This window comes from Protomyctophum parallelum, assembly GCF_964188405.1.
Source record: "Protomyctophum parallelum genome assembly, chromosome: 8".
Taxonomy (NCBI): Eukaryota; Metazoa; Chordata; class Actinopteri; order Myctophiformes; family Myctophidae; genus Protomyctophum; species Protomyctophum parallelum.
In genome coordinates, this window is record NC_139703.1 from 29,651,253 (window position 1) to 29,669,359 (window position 18,107).

Sequence of the window (18,107 nt, forward strand, 5' to 3'; positions counted from 1 at the left end):
GTCCCGAGTGCGCACCCGGGACCATAGTGTGAATCCCCTATTAGTACCAGTAGGGGCGCTGTTTGCCAGAAACAGAGAGAGAGAGATAGTATTATTAATAATAATAATAATAATAATAAACTTTATTCATATAGCACCTTTCATACATAAATGCAGCTCAAAGTGCTTTACAGAGCAGAAAAGATAATAAAAGCAAAACAAAACAGCATTAAAACAGGCAAGCAGTTAAAACAATAGGACAATGGTACAAAGATAAGAACAGATCAAATAAGGCAACAACATTAAAAACAAGCAGAATAAAAATAATAAAAATAATAAAAAAAATAAAGATCACTTAAAAGCAATGTTGTAGAGGTGGGTCTTAAGCTGAGCTTTAAAAATGTCTACAGAGGCTGCCTGATGAAGGCACAGTGGGAGCTTGTTCCATGCCGACGGCCCGTAGAAGCAAAACGCTGCTTCCCCGTATTTTTTAGTTGCCATTTTTTTAGGCAAAGCGAGCAGGCCAGCAGTGGAAGACCTTAGGGGCCGGTTTGGGACATATTTAGGCAGGCAGTCAAGTAGGTAGGGAGGTGCGAGACCATTGAGAGCTTTATAGACAAGTAAAATAATTTTAAAATCAATCCTAAAAACAACAGGAAGCCAGTGCATATTAGTGCTGCACTGTTGAGAGAGATAGAGAGAGAGAGAAGGTGGGGGGGGGGGAGAGAAAGTGGAGTTGCACCACTCAGTTCACACGGGTGTGATTTTTTTCAATCTACACCAAATCTCTTTGACAAAAAATAGACACTAAATAAAAGTAATCCAAATTTACATGGCTCAAAGCCTTTAATCGCAATATTACTTTTTGACATGCACAGAGTGGTTCTGCCTGTTTTTAATCTGCCCGTTTTACAAACAGAGACCAACCAACCAGAGAGAAACGATCGGAATAAGTGTTTACAGGCTGATATTTTCCTGTTGATCTGAATGTCAAAAGCTGTACTGTATACCACCTCTCCAGTCAGAATGAAAATTCGTTTCCCATCTGTCCGGATCTGAACTTTCTCATTCAATTGAAGAGAGGAGAGTCCGCACACAGGTTTGCTCCAAGGTGTTTGCTTTTTATTCAATACACCATAAATAAGACACAACGTTTCGGCCGTGAACGGCCTTCATCAGGTGATCACCATAAGAAACGTTGTGTTTTATTTATGGTGTATTGAATAAAAAGCAAACACCTTGGAGCAAACCTGTGTGCGGACTCTCCTCTCTTCACTGTACTTACCTTAGTCCAGCACCAGACAGGAACTGGATGTGCGCTAGCCACCTACCTTTTTATACTTTCTCATTCAATTGACATGTTTACACAAGGGATTTTTATTCGGCTTGAACCAGTCATTCTGAATATAACTGGAACATTAGAGTGTAAACACGCTTACTGTGAGCTTGTCGTCGATCTGCTTTTTGCTTCATTCCTTTTTGCCAGGCATAAAGCATGCATAAAGCACGGCCGTGCTGAGAGAAGGAAGCAGACCAAATCAATCCCTGTGCACAAGGGGACTGTACACAGTGCTCATCTGTGACTAAAGAGTTGTGTAGGTGCTGGCCTAAGGGGGTTTCCAGGCCCTGACAGATAGTAGGCTACTGCCAGACAAATCAATGTAGTGTATAGTCACCTTGAATGACAGAGAAGCCGTGAGAGAAGATGTGAGACGTATTTTAACCCATTTTGACCTGAGATCAGATTCTAAAAATGTCTTCTACATCCTGAAAGTTTTCTGAAAAAGCTATGTTTCCATGTCAGTCGTTCTTCTATTTTTCAAAAATAGCAGACCTACAAGCTCGTAGCGCGCCACTCGGTGGCGCTAGCTTGTAGATCTGCTATTTTTCAATAGCTAGAGCGTAACATAATGGTGGCGCTAGCTTGTAGATCTGCTATTTTTCAATAGCTAGAGCGTAACATAATGGTAACACCAAAAGGGGTTCCCAACTTGAGAAGGATGTGCAAATCAGAACATGAGAAGACAAACGGAAGTGAGCAGCAAGCCAATAATGACAGATAGAAATGCAGTCCGCACACAGATGCAATATTGACATCAACAAAATGGCCGTCTCTGTGAATGAATAGCCATATCTATCTTTAAAGCAGGCAAGGCAATCTTATCAGTTGCCATTACTTAGGTGTTTTAGGGCTTTAACTTATTTGCGTTAAGGCTACAAACCGGCAAACAGAGATGTTAGATTTTCGAGAGTAGGCAGCTTTTAAACTCCCTCCCCCCCAAACCCCCCTAACGATTAAGACCGCTAGTTTCACCACAAAGACCCATGATCATCATTACACATAATGATTATTACACATGATTATTTTGGATCCCACGCTGTATTTTAAGTCAGTGACAGGAGTGACTGCTGACCCAGCACATGGCCCGGTGTACAGGAAATAGTTGGCCACAGATTTGACCTCCAACATCTCTGAGACTCTGACAACGCCAGCCATTAGCCGACACATGACCCCTGTTATTGTAGGTCTAACTGATGCTACACAGGCCAGCCTTCAGGGGGGTTGAAAGACAATACCAGAGAGAGAGAGAGAGAGAGAGCAAAACAGTCGCGGTGAACACTCTATTGTAGGCTTACGATTATTTTCAACTATAAAATGTTTGATTTTATACAAAGTTTGTTTTTGTCATACCAACATCTTTTGTTTTTGTGCCCGATGGTAAAGAAATCACTTCTGTGTTTTTATGTGCACGTTTTATTTAATGTTGCCAATGCTGCCAGCTTAGTTACATTGTGTACAGTGTTGACAGTGTTTGGTCATTTAACTCTGATTTGTCCTATGGGGTCCATTTGAATTTGGTTCCTTTGTATACACTCAGTTAAATTAACACTTGGGATTTACAGTGTACACAGAGAATAGGAAACAAATCAGCAGCAGTCAGTGGTAGAAAACACCTTGAGGGAGACGCATAGAGACAGAAAAGATGGCCAGTGGCCATGCTCATTCACGGCACGCTGACAGGAAGGTCATGAACAGTGTACAAACAACAGCTCAGTACAACAGTGGTGTGCTGTGCAGAGGGGCAACTGAACACACACAACTCATCGTACATTGTGCTGCGTTCACACTGGCAGATGCAAACGATTCAAATTACGGTAAGATGCAAAGCTACACAGCGTATTTGTAGCTTTGTACCTTTGTAGCTGAAGTTGAAACCAGCCCTTTTGCAGCAGCTACAAACGTCGGATCATGTTACAGTATAGGTACAGAGGGAGTCTACCAACGCGCCTCAAGCCTAAAACGGCTGATCCTGTGCTTCACAGATGCAAGGACATCAAAGTTGCATAATGAGAAGAGACTGGAGCAGCACGGACATTTAGAGCCTTTTATTTAGGTGCTGAGTATACAAAACGACTAACGTTTCGACCTTGCGGTCTTCATCAGAGTCATGTCGGATCATGTATCTTTGTATCTTCATGTCGCTGGCTTCCATTGAAAATGAATGTTAGACTGTATCTTTGCATCTGCCAGTGTGAACACAGCATTAGGGCAGTGAGTGAGTGTGTGTGTGTGAGAGTGTATGCATGCACTCTGTGTAAAAAGTGGACACCTGTTGCTCTCCCTGGACGTCACAGCATCTTTTTTTAGTCATATTGTATATTCACTTTAACCAACAGCATTTTGATTCTGTTGAGGACCAATACAGGATAAAAACAACACTAATGTCGCTATATACACTATAATGTATCTATATAAAATGTAGTGTTCATTTTATGTGTTGAATGTGTTAATTTAACTGTAAAGCGAGTCTCAGAGGTATTTTTTTTGCTGTGCAGGCTAGTTCCTGTATGAGACAATAGCAGTAATAACAATAATCAGTCTTAGCTTTGGAAAGGAAATCAATTTTAAACAGAAACATATGCCTCGAGTCTTTGTTGCTTGTTGTTCCTGACTGAACTGATTTGACAAATTAAAAATGTAAATGTGTCTTCTGCTCTACTTAATAACTGCAGCTTCTTTAATGAGCGGGACTTGACTTCATCAGTGGGAGAGCTGACCGAGGAGGAGAGGAGAGGAGAGGAGAGGAGAGGAGAGGAGAGGAGAGGAGAGGAGAGGAGAGAGAGAGAGAGAGAGAGAGAGAGAGAGAGAGAGAGAGACATTCAGAGTAGCAGCTGCTCCTATATGCATACAGATACACAGAAAATAGTGCAGGCTTCACTGGACCATGAATCTCCACAGACTGCACACCAGAATTTGCACAAATATGCATGCACCTTTGTGCACAAGCACACACTCACATGAGAATACTCATTGTGGAACACACACACTCACATGAGAATACTCATTGTGGAACACACACACACACACACACACTCCAGGAGCATGTACCTCACAGGGGACTGGGGTGTGGAGGCATATATGGCAGTTCTTCACAGGAACTACATCTGCTCTGAAGGTCAAACCCTTTTTTGTCTTATGCTTGTTAAGAGATGAAAGGCTGACAGTGCAAATTCCTTAGCTTGCATCATAGCACACAAAAGTTGCTCTATTACTTGAGGTAGATAGTAAATGGGGAGAGAGAGAGAGAGAGAGAGAGAGAGAGATGGGGAGTTACACTCATTAAAGGCCGTCGAGATCGGGACTCAAACTTTTGACAAACACACATCTTTGGCCCAGGCGGTGGCGTAACCGTCTGGGCACCCGACTAGTAATCCAGTCGCAGTGTGCCGCGGGTTCGACTCCCGAGCCCGACACAGCCTTTACTGCATGTCTTCCCCCATCTCTCTCCCGTTTCCTGTCAGCTTCAAAAAACCAATAAAAGGCGTAAGCCGCAAAGAAATATCTTAAAAAAAAAAAAAAAAACACACATCTTAAAGCCGAGACGTGAATTATTCAGATCAACTAGGGTTGCAGGTCTGCTCTGAGCCTCGCCAGCGCAATGTGTGTTTCACAGATACATCTGTATGCAGAGAATCATTCTCATTATGCTGTGTGGGATGTAATAATAATACAGGTAATACCTGGGTGAGTACTTCAAACTTAAAATATCAGAAAAATGCCTCTGACCAAGCCCTTGCCTGGCATGAGTCTGTATTCATGCCCGGAGGAATACTTATACTATACATAAGCATCAGGCTATGAAAAGGCTACAGAGAGAGAGAGACAGACCACTTTATGCATATACAAGGGGAACGGAGTGATGGCGAATAAAGACAGGATAACCGACTGCCCAAACCTCTCTCAAGTGGGATCACTTTTCTTATCTCAAGAAAAACTCTAAGCCAAGCCGTCACAGCATTGCACCACCCCTCCCTCCCCTGCTCCAAATCTCCATGCCAATCTCCCCCCCCCCACCCCCCTCTCTCTCCCTCTCACCCTGTTATATCTCCATTCCTCCATCACTCTCTCTCCCCTGGCGTCCTCGAAGAGGCTGTTTTTATTCGGTCTGGATTACTTGTCCTAGTTGGCGCTGGGCGTGCTGGTGGGGAGAGAACGTATTTCCTCCGGTGATGCCTAGATTTAAAGTGCTCAGGTCAATCTCATTCTGGGTCACAGTCTCCCCTGTCGTCGGAATGAACCAGGGCAGTAGTAGACACACAGACGACAGCACTGCAACCATTGACTAGTAAAATAACTGTCATCCAAACTCAGAACAGAGCTGACACTGCATAAGCACAGCAATGACTGGGACAGGCCTATCTTTTCCCATCAAGGCAAGAAAAAACGGAAACACACACACACACACACACGTACAAAACACGCTCAGCCAAACCCAGAGTCCAGATAAAATATTGGCCACTAGACAGTACATAATCCATCTGTGTGCAGCAATCTCATGAAATATGCATTGCATGTAGTATCTCTAGCCAGGACTCTAGCCAGGCCAATAGCTCTGCCATTGACCCTGTAGTCATATGAATTACAAAGCACAAATTCCTGTTAACCGACTTTAAGCAGTGTTGGCCAAGCCTGGCACAGCCAGGTCAAACTATGGCATAGGGCCGCAACACCCCCGCTATTGTACTGCCTCCAGTTAAGTATAGCCAAGCCGACATCCGACTACGGTGACAGAGTTGTAGTAGGTCAGAGGAGAATCGACCCCAGATTACCGAACAGGCGAGGGTGTAAAGCAAGCTAGGGATTAAGCTCACCCTTACTGTACAGCTAATTAAGCCTCTTGTTTACTTCTGCCCATGTACAGTATGCTTTCATATGCTCGTTTCCTGCAGAGGAACACAGATCAACAATAGCAGCCTTTAACTGGAGCTTACTCGAGTAGCAGGGTAAACTAGGAGGTGTCAGAGATTTTGTCCTGTAATAGAAAAGGCTACAGGCTTGATCCCAGGCTGAAATCGTAATCCGTTAACCCATTTTGGGCGGGAACCCCTTTTGGTGTTTTAAACATTGTTATAATTTAGCTATTGAAAAATATCAGATGTACAAGCTCATAGCGCGCCACTTGTAGGTCTGCTATTTTTGAAGAATCGTGAAAATATTTATTTCAGAAATTTAGAAGATTTTTTTTTTCATTTTGAGGTCAGGCCTATGTGAGTCTAACAAGTCCTTGGAGCTAACATGGAATGCATTACCCTGTGATATCACGATTTATGACATTACTATGATCTATCACTGTTTGAAAATAAAGAATTAAAGTACAGCGCAAATCATAAATGTTGGGCAGCATCAGGGCTGTCAAAAGTACTGATCCTAGAATTAATAGCAGGTAATAAAAAGAACACTTAATGCTTCCTCTATACATCAGCACTCCATGCCATCTTTACAGCCTTGCTCACTCACTGCCAGTCAGTGACACCAGTACAGTACAGTATGAGGTACAGTATGTTCCTCACCACTTCCCCTGCACCAAGCCGCCCATGCACCAAGGGTGACCAACCAGGCCTATCGTAGCAGTGCTTCCTCATGTTTGCACCTCAAAGCGTCAGGTGCTCTGTACCAACTACTATTGTTTACAAATCACCCCCATGTGAAGTGAGGGACGCTCTTATCATCATACATCATCATCACTATTACTATTATTATTATTTATTATCATACATCCTCCTACACTTGAACATCATCTCATTCTGGCCAATCACAATTTGCGTCCTCACTTTTCCGTCCTCACTTTTCTGTCCTCAATGCGTACTTTGCTCAGCGAATCAAATCATCGCTATGGGGTGATCAGCCAATCAAATCAACGCTATTATTCACACACAGACACACACACAAAGCTGGGCATAGGACGGAAAAATAGGATGCGATGCTGGTGCGCGGTCTAGACGGCACCAACCGGGGGACTCCTGAATGGCTGCTCTCCTCTCCTATCTAACATCAGGGTCTTGAGCTCTGCAGTTTAGTTAGCTACGCTGTAGCGCCGCAGTGCATCTACGTAGGCGCTGCACTTCTCTTGCCTTTCCTGGCTTTGCCCTGGCTTGACTCCCATTGTGTCAGTTTGGAAACTAGAAAAAGTGCCCTTCTGGGCACAGGTCTCCACCAGGATAAGTGGCATTTCTTCCTCAGCCTAGTGGGAATATGCGTGCACAGTTTCATCGCAATGGGACGCTGCGTTGAGGAGTTGTGGCGATTTGTACAAAGCGGGCTACTCCTGAAAACTGTAGGAGCCAATCGTGGCCAATCAGGATGGAATATGAGAAATCAAACAAACCTGTCTTGATCACATGACTATGGAGATGATGTGTACCGATTTGCGTGAAATTTGGATAAAATCTGAAGGAGTAATAATAGAAAATGTGTTTTACATATGTCGGCCTCCTGGTGGCGCTATAAAGAGCAGATGTGAAAAATTCCAAGCAAAGGTTTTTCCTTGGCCTCTAGGGAGTTGGCATACAAAGTTATCCACAGATCCGTGCAGTTAGAGGTAAAAACACTTTTCGGCCAGTTATAGCGCCACCTTGAGGCTGAGTTGAAATTGTTCATGTGGCATTTCGTCCTCGGCCTAGTGGGAATGTGGGTGCACAATTTCACGGAAATCACGCGTTGTGTTCATGATTTGCAGCATTTTGTTTGAAACTGAGCACTCCTGTGAACTTTGGAAGCCAATCTTAACCAATCAGGATGGAGTCTGAGAAATCTGAAAGACCGGTTTCGTTGAATGGCTCTAGAGAGACTGTGTACCAATTTGCGTGATGTTTGGACAAAATCTGTAGGTGTACTGTGCAAAAACTTGTTTTGCACAAAGCGGCCTCCTGGTGGCGCTATAACAGGCCGTTCTGGAAAGTTTGGGGCAGAGGTTCATCGTTGGCATCCAGGGAGTGTGTGTGCAAAATTTGGCATCGACCGGGTTAACGGTGGCCGAGATTAGCTGCTCACGGACACACGGACGGACACACGGACGGACGGAGTGCAAAACATACTCTCCCCCCATGCCTTCGGCCTGGTGGAGACAATTAAATAAATAAAAACCACTTATTTAGACTTCTCTAATCTCTAGGTATAGGAGCTACATTTTAGCATAACTCTGTATTCTTGTACTTTTAATATTCTTGGCCGTCAGTATTTCATTATTTATTTTAATGTGGGGGGCTTTTAAGACCCATGTTTAGCTTTTGCTTTTATACTGACTGTTTTGAAAGGTGCTTTAATATATTAATATTATGCCCAGGGCTTATGGGAAAAGCCATACTACAAATGCAATGGCAGCGGGAAGTCCATGCTTTGATTATAAAAAAGAAGCAGATCCCACAGCAGGGGTCCAAACCTGTCCTCATTGATGTCTGTAAAGGTCTGTACTCCTCAAAATGTAAAACCCGGCCTTTACTCTGTGAAGTAAAACCGTTTAGGGAAACAGAAATCAACCAGCTGGTTACTGACATCAATGCACACAGACAGCTTCTCTCAGAGGCTGTATATATTTTTATTTTTTTCACTTCCAAGCCCCTGCTATACTAGTTATTTCAGTAGAATTACCATATTTTCCCTCTTTTTCATGTTGAAGGACCCCTACGGGTCAAGACCCCAAGGTTGGGAAAAACCTGGCCGACAGCCTCTCCCCACAATAACAGCTGGTTAGAGACTGCAGGCCCGGCCCAGGGTGGGGCCTATACAGCCACCCATCTACACGCTGCTGTGCACCGTTTATTTTGGACCAATCTGGCTGTTTATTTATAAAAAGGGTTTAACCACAGCACACCCTGTTCTGCTGCTTGTAAATGTACCACCCCTGTTGCATCTGCCCTCTGCCACAGTGTCACCGGGAAAGCACAATTATCCAATCACTTTGTTTTGTCATGAATCTCAATGTTGTCACTTCCATTTCTTATTTAACCGCTTAAGCCATATAGGGTTAGGAATGGATACGGGTCCAATATTGAGGATCCTAAATCGGTTCCATCACATTTGGAACCGTTTACAGAACCGGTTTACACTGGTCAGAGCTGGAATTTGGACTTCATATCTCCGCTATAAAATTACAATACTGGCTGTTCTCAAACGTTTAATCTAGTAGCTCACAACTAGTGAGGTTGGAGATCTGTTATTTCCACTTTGCTTATTGTATGTTTTGCATGAATAATGAATGACGTGCTAGGTTGAAAGTGGTTAATATTCTCTCTCCCTCTCTCTCCTTTTTTTCCTTCCTCTCTCGTCCTATTTTCCCTCCTTGGCTGTTACATGACCAAAGATCCATCCACGGGTTGACTCATTTCACTGTCTAATGATGGTGTGAGTCCTGAGCTATAAGACCCAGCCAGAGCAAACAAGACGGAGACGCAGCCCAGCCTGCAGTCACTGTCATGTCTATCCACTGCTCCAGCGAGATGTTCAGCCCATGTCAGCACCGCTGGCATAGTTATTGTCATAGTTCTACATTCTGGTACACTGGTAGCTTCTCTTGCTAGCCTACAATTTTATAAATTCTACATAAGATTTCATAGATGTGAAAAAGGAGTGGGGGGGGGGGGGGAACAATCTGTACGTTTTCTTTTTTTTGAGGGGCGCAAGCCCCTCCTATATGCACAGCGTTGTGTGTTTGTAGCACAGAATGTGCTCAGCTGATTGACTGAGCATGGAATGTGATATACAGTATGATGACCCAATCCCACAAGTGTGATTGTTTTTGAGGGGCAAATAGCCCCTCCTATGTCCAGCTTTTGGTGTGTGTAACACAAACATTAAATGCCATTGACAATGAATGGACAATTTTGAGTGTTTGAGTAAACAAACATTGATGACGAAGGTGAGGACGCAAATTGTGATTGGCCGGAATGAGATTATGTATGACGATGTATGATGATAAGAGCGCCCCTCACTTTTTATGAGCATCTGCATATTCTGGACAGGAACATGTGTTGCCAAACTCCATACTAGCAGTAAACATTTGCCAAGTCATTGATAGATCTAACATCGTAACTGATAAGATACATAGAGATCACATATCTTACGCTAAGACCTCATGGCTCATGGTGATATGAATGTGAGGTAGATTAGTACATATGGCAGGTATAAAGGAAATCTGCCTGCGTCTTATCAAGGAATGAACACACAATAGTGTTTCAACACAAGTTGTCCTCTTTTAGGATTCCTAAAAGAGGTTATCTGACAGACTTGTGTTTTCTCATTAATGTTTCAAAGGGTATAGATGACACTTTGCAGATAGCAGGCCCACTTTAAAACCGAAAGTTTAACCAAGAACATCGATTAGAAAAAGGTTCAAACCGAAAGTTTAGCCAAGAAAATGGATTAGAAAAAGGTTTATAAAGCCCTAACAGACAAATACACTGGCGGCGAAACAACGTATCATATTATAAGTAATACTGATAACTTTCTGACACCCACACCTCCCACCTATAAAAACGTATGGTGAGGAAGTCGCCTCGCCTTCACTGTCTGTACTCATGTCTGGATCCAGCTGGCTTTTGACCCTCCTGCTCCACAGGAGGTCTCTGGCCTCAGAACACCCGCATTACCGTTTTGACAGGTGTGTACCACGCTGTCATAACTCCCCACCTGTCACTGTACGGACTAGTGTGTGTCGCCTGCTTAAAATCCATTCAACAACTTGGAGAGAAGTGGAACTGGGAATGTGAGCAAATAAACTGGAGGGAACGAATATTGTAATGCATTCTCTGGCCTTCTGCAGCACAATCATGCAGGAATTGGATTAGACAAGTATGTATGTGTGTATGTGCGTCCTTTTAAAGCCAGTAGGGCCGAAGCGCACATAAAAGGACACACAGAGCTAACCCGACATAAAAGATCCAATCTCCGACAGCATATAGAGTGGCGGTCCTAAAAGCACCACACTGGGACTTTTTCTACAGCACTTTCAGTGTCTGCAAGATTTAGCCTTTGAAGTCCAACAGCTGTGTTCCTATAATTTAAGAGCCATTCTTTCCTTCCAAGTTAATAAGCTATTTTACTGTCTTCACAGGCTAAATGTGTTTACCATGGGCTGTATGGATACTAGTGAATGACTTAGTGGGCAAATCCTTGAGCATTATTATGAAAATACCGTATCAAACGTTTTCAATAATATTTACCTAGCAGTAACCATGTCATACTAGGGTCTACTGGCCCTGTGAAGCTCACACTGCTTTCCACAACAATGTGAGGAAAAAACCTTCACAATGGCCCCTCAGGTCAAATGCCTTCCTGAACACCGAGTGCAACCCGCAAAACGCCATGAGCTCACTTCCTGTTCACAATGATTCACTGTTTCTGATTGGTGTTTAGATGATTGGTGTACTAATACGAGGAGATGAAGCCTGAATGCACCCGAGCCACAAAGCAACACAGTGCTAGGTCAGCGAAAGATGCACAAACTGCAGTACACTACAGAGGCTGCTGTTATGAGCATAGAGACACGAAGAACCATATATACACTACAGAGGCTGCTGTCATGAGCATAGAGGCATGAAGAACCATAATATACACTACAGAGGCTGCTGTTATGAGCATAGAGGCCTGAAGAACCATAATATACACTACAGAGGCTGCTGTTATGAGCATAGAGGCATGAAGAACCATATATACACTACAGAGGCTGCTGTCATGAGCATAGAGGCATGAAGAACCATAATATACACTACAGAGGCTGCTGTTATGAGCATAGAGGCATGAAGAACCATGGTGCTCATGACGGGAACCCCTTTTGGGGTTTCATGCAATTCAATTCAATTCAAAGGGCTTTAATGGCATGAGAAAACATATGTTTACTTTGCCAAAGCAGAAAGAACAATACAACAATACAGCAATACAATCAAAGCATTATGTTATGCTTTAACTATTGAAAAATAGCAGATCTACCAGTGCCGCGCTACGATCGGGCAAGTGGGAGTTGGCTTTCAGGCAAATTGAATATCATTGGCTATTCATGAAGGACAATGCTACCATTTTACAACTAGTAGCATGCACTCATTATCTTTTTCAAAGTGACTGTCGCCACTCTGCAATTATCGATTGGATTTAACATTCATATACAAGATTAAGGATTTACTTTTCGGGCAAGTAGGCATGACCTTTTGGGCAAGTAGAACATGACCTGTACGGGTAAGTGCCTCCAAGACCTTAGTGTCAACCCCTGCATTATGTAAATGCCCTCATTCAAAATCACATACAGAATCTCTCACAGACCCACAGAAGGCTGGAACCATTGTTGCTATGCGATGCGTTGAGCTTAGCTCTATTTTCACTATTTGTTGTATGACAAATATACAGTATAAGGCTTAAGGTGTGTGTGGCGCAGTGGTAAAAGTGCCTGCTCACCACCGCAAAGGCTGTGGGTTCAAATCCACAGTGGTGCATCTGGCTTTGTCGAACAAAGGAAGGTGATACTCGTCATTGCACGTATTCACACACAGAACACAGGACACAACAGACAACACATAAATGTGTGTGGGGAGTAAATAATTGGTATAATAACTAAATTGGGGAGAGAAAGGTGTAAGAAAAACACACAAATGGACACATCTGTATTCTGTACTGTTGGATTTGATTTCTCAGTGAGTGTTTATACTAGGGGTTCGGATCACCATGCAGAGTCCCACTGATTCAGACTAGATATGTTGCTTATGGTAAGGAACGTTTTAAGGTGTATCTTATAACCGTACAATACGATACAGTATATCCCTATTTTAGAATCAGACCAGCAGAGAATACATTTTAAAGAAAAATCAAGAAAATATGCCACTTCCGTACCAACCCAGCAAAATCATGCCTTTGGGGATAATGTGAAGTAACACTGACTGGTTCCATTAAACTGAAATTAAATCCAGCCTAGACCGAAATAATAAACACAGAGAAATTGCCCCAACCAGTAACACATCAAGTAAGATGGATCTCTCTTGCTTTCCTCCTCGATTATGGCAAGTTGGCAACAATAAAAATAAATGTTGAAAGGTATGTGGGAATGAAATATGGCCTAATAGGAGTACTGGCTGGCTCTTACACATTTAAATGCACATGAATTTTGTGGGAATTTTGTGCACATTGTGTGTGTAGTTGTAAGATAAGAAAGTAGTTAAGAAATGAGGCAACAAGAGTTCAAGGATCCCTAATGGGCCTAAGAGAGTGACTTGCACCTCTGCTTGCATACCACCTGAAATCAAATGGATTGATCTGATTTAGCATAATCACTTCAATAGTAAGCAAAGCACAAGGGCCTGAAGCTAATCTTAACCCATTTAGACCTGAGGCCGATACTTTAAAAAAAAGGCCTCTAAATCCTAACAGCTTTCGGAAAAAACCTGTCAGTGCCAGTGGTGCTCAACCTCATGTCACGGGCCCCCAGAATTATCTGTATTTGGCCACGGACCTCCATCTGAAAATATGTAGTACCAGGGACCCCTCCAGAAGTGAAGTTAAAAACATTTGCTGTGAAAGAATTATTCAAAGATTTGTGCCACATTTTCACAATTTTGTGGCGAACGCAATGAGCACTAACTATGAGACCCTGCAGATCATGTCTGTGTGTGTGTCTGTCTGTCTGTCTGTCCCGCTGTGACACCACCCGCCCGCCACCAGAGGGCGCAGCTGTAGCAAACACACACACACACACACACACACAACCACACACACACACACACACACAGTAGAAAACTTAAAAAAATTACTAACTAAAAAGAAAAAAAATGTACGTAATTTATTCTAATTGTTGTTGTTGCAATTTACGAGCTGCGTTCGCTTCCCGCGTTTGCGCGTCTTACTTGTAATAGTATAACATAATGCTTAAAACACCAAAAGAGGTTCCCGTCCTGAATGGGTTAAGGAAGGCGTCTTGAAAGGCATGGGGGGGATTAGGATCATAATTTTAATTCAAGCATATGAAACAGAATCTAGTGGCATGTGGCAACAGAAATTACATTTTCCTTTTTGCATCCAAACGGTAATAAATTGCCTTGACAAGGGGGGGGGGGGGGGGGGTTTGTTTACATGTTATGATGCCAGTGAGAGCGGCTGAGCGCCCAGCTCCACTCCAAGCTTGATTTAAACTAAGGAATGAAAGCACACCTCCCGAGTCCCAGGCCTCTTCAAGTTCAATATTTCATGAGCCAACAGCCAAAATCACTGTGTCAGATGATTTAAACAGTAACACTTAGTGTACAACACTACAGAGAATACTGCTGTCGGGTGGAAACCTTGTATTTCAAAACCATTCCTTTGCCTTCCTTTACAAATAGTGAAATTAATAGCCGAAATCTACAATTTCACGAATTGTGTGATGAAGCAGGGCATTAAATTACAGGGAGAGAAAAAACTAACAAAAAAAGTTGAATTGTGGAGACACGAGATTTCTGCCTGGCAGCGACGACATTATGCAGACAGCTCTCACCAGCAGCGCGGCATACGGCGGCAGACCGATGGCGTTTCTAAGAAGAGATGACACAGGCCGCTCACACAGACACTCAAAGGAATCTAATTCTGTCATTACACTGCACGCAGAGAGTAGACTAATGGTTCATCTCTAAACCACGGGGGTAATGACTCACTTTAACATGGAGACGGCAAACAGCGTGTGTGCGTGTGTGTGTGTTCATACAGTATGTACTGCACCATGGGTGCATGATCTTACGACGGCACAGTGTGCCTTAGTGACCACATGCTAGTGAGAGAGTGTACATCTTTGAGTAATGAGGGCAAATGCGTGTGTGAGTATGTGTCTACAGCGCACATGTACTCGTTTCAATGCTTGCACGTGGATGTGGACGTGTGTATTTATACATTGGATTGTCTAGTCTATGTATGTATACATGAGCAAGCACAGTCACCAATGTGTTGGGAGGTGTGTGTCTGCATGTATCGGTTAAAGTAAACAAACACTAGTTGTGTGTATTATTGTAGCTATGTGCTGGCTTGTGCGCCGCCGCCTTTACATGTGTATCTGCCAATTTGTGCATGAAGATGTGGCGTGCGCACATCTTCATGCACACACACACACACGTGTGTGTGTGTGTGTGTGTGTGTGTGTGTGTGTGTGTGTGTGTGTGTGTGTGTGTGTGTGTGAGACACACACTTGAGTGCATGTGTGGGCACTGTCTAGTGTCTAACAGGCCCTTTCCTAACACGAGATGACAGCCACAGTGCAGATGCTGAGCTATACAGTGGAAAAGGAAAGATGTCTCACATCAAACATTTAAAGGGTAAAACAGAAAGGCAGTCACAGGAGATAGCGCCAGAACAACACAAAGGCTCATCTAGACCAGCACAGGCCCACACGGGTCTATCAGTTGTACGTCTTGTCTTGAAGCTGACAAGCACGTCCCTACGAGACCTGGTTGCACTTTTAAGGTTAAGAAGATTGAACGGAAGATTGAACGGTGGCCGCTATAGGAAAAAAAAGCCATCGCGTCTCAATCCAATGGGTCACAGTAAAGTTCACGGCAAAATCATCCGTGTCAATCGAGTTGGGAAAAACTGACCGAGACAAACCGGGTTCATCTGGGTCTATGTTTCACAGTAAGAGGTGAATAAACACTGATTGTGTTCTTGTCTAGTTGCCTCAGCAATTCCTTAGCGTGACATACTTGGGTTTGTAATTGTTCTCAGTCTTAAAATGATTTAGTTCAACTGAACATATAAACATCAGAGAGATGATTGTGTGTTTAGTTACTTCAAGCAGATTGGAACAAATCAACTATGTGATTGTGATGGGAAACGGCGATCTTTGTTATTATTATAAACGAAAATGAAATCACATTGACTAGTAAAACGTAGACATGTTGTGCACAAAATACAAAAATATTAAATTAATAATTATATGTATGAATGGAATGTATGCATTTACCAATATATTGATTCTATCTATTATTAATTTAGAGGTTTTTTAACAAGTGCAGCCCAATTTGCAACCTGTAAGCATCCCCACACACACGCACACACACACACACACAGCAATCAAAACAATATCCCTTAAGGCATGTTGTTTCTCAAAACAACAACAATAACTAGATATTCAATGCTTCCTCATGAGCAGAAATATTCCATTATTTCACATGTAAAACCCTCAATGTAAATGAATCAATTTCTAAACGTACAACATTAATATATTAATACAATAATAGAGCGTATAATACACACTATTACACAGGACCACAATGGGATTATGAAAATAAGCCCTCTGAGATTTTTGTGGAATCCTTTTAGCACCATTGTATAATTGTACCACTATACTATTTCCAAACTGTTAATAAAGTATTGAATAAATCAATACAACTAGTACAGTACATCTGCAGGGTTCGAGGTCTCGATATTCTTCTGATACATACACCTTGTGTAGGGTTAGCGTTAGCCCCATGACATATGGAGGTTCCATATGGGGCTAGTGTAAGGTAGGACTTGTCTGGGACTACTGCCTGAACTGAAGCTCATACAAGTGCAATATCTCAGCCAATCAGCCATTGTTTCTTGACAGAACGGTACAAAATAATGTCGTCTCTCATTCGGGGACATAAAAGTTACGGACTGCATCTTTAACCCGCTACCTCACTCACCACCATCACGTCGGTGTGTCCAGTCCACTCCAAACTCCGTGAAGTAGCGGAAAAGTGTCACGTCTTTGCAAAATTGCAAGCAGCAAACACAACTATTGAATGGTAGAATTAGTAGGAGTAGGAGTAGTAGTATAGTAGTAGTAGGACCCCCTCCGGTGAGTGTGCAACATTGTAGCGGAGTAATGGCAACATCCCGCGGAGTGAGGAGGATGTAAAGCCCCGTCTTGCGTCTTTTAAACCGAAAGCCCTACAATTCGAGCGCTTCCAACGTAAACAAACGCCCAGTTAGTTACTCTTTTACTCGTTTCGGCAAAGTGAGGTCGCTAGCTAACTGCTAAAAGAACTAAAGAAGGGCTGGCATGCTGTTTCCCCTTCTTCTTCCTACCGTCTACCACTACTGAGGAGTGGGCAAAACCCCTCCACTTCTACCCCCGCTCTGTTAGTTAACATTTTACTGATCGGATCGGTTGACACGTGTGAATTGTATTGTTTCCACTCACCCCCGCGCTCCGTTTCAAATCAAGTCGCTCCGATGTGATTCACATGGATGTTTGAGTAGTATTCACCATGTCCTCCTCCTTGTGTGAGTGTGTGTACGCGCGGATGGATGAGGTTTAACTTGTCCCGTTAGTAAGAGAGACTGAGCATAGATGGGTTGTGGCTGCAGAGAGAGAGAGAGAGTCACTCCTTGAGGGCGGGGCGGCAAGGCAAGAGGGAGGAGGAGACTTCTTACACGGGACAAATAGCAGATCTACAAGCTCACGGTGCGTCGCACCCCTTACGGTAGTGGCACCGTGAGCTTGTAGATCTGCTATTTTGGGGGGGCGACACCGCTGTACGAAGAAGTAGACTTTGGAGAACAATGCAGAGAAGACCTCATGATGATAGAGACGGCCCTATTCGGGGTCCCTGGAACTTGGAGCATCCTTTTTTTGAGTGGTGCAGCCACTCCAATGAACAGCAATGTGTGTCTGTCTGTCCCTATGTTTAGGGTACCAACAGGTGACATAAGTGGCGCTGTTGAGCTTCACACTGCACAGGTGCATTATGGTGCATGAGATGGACTACGTGTAGCACACCACAGGTGCATGATGATTGATTGATTTATTAACAGTTTGAAGAATTACAGTACATTTCAAGTACAACTCAATACAAAAACTGTTAACAGTGAGTGGACGACA

At 43.2% G+C, this 18,107-nt stretch overlaps 1 protein-coding gene across 1 annotated transcript in view; it reads right to left on the reverse strand.

Moving 5' to 3' along the window:
* The window catches only part of ppp1r16b (protein phosphatase 1, regulatory subunit 16B), a 141,561-nt gene extending 123,998 nt beyond the window's left edge, over positions 1–17,563 (reverse strand). Inside the window, exon 1 of the mRNA XM_083771426.1 lies at positions 17,427–17,563. The gene's annotated coding sequence lies outside the window, so the exon portion shown is untranslated. The remainder of the gene's footprint in view (positions 1–17,426) is intronic.
* Between the last annotated feature and the right edge of the window lie 544 nt (positions 17,564–18,107).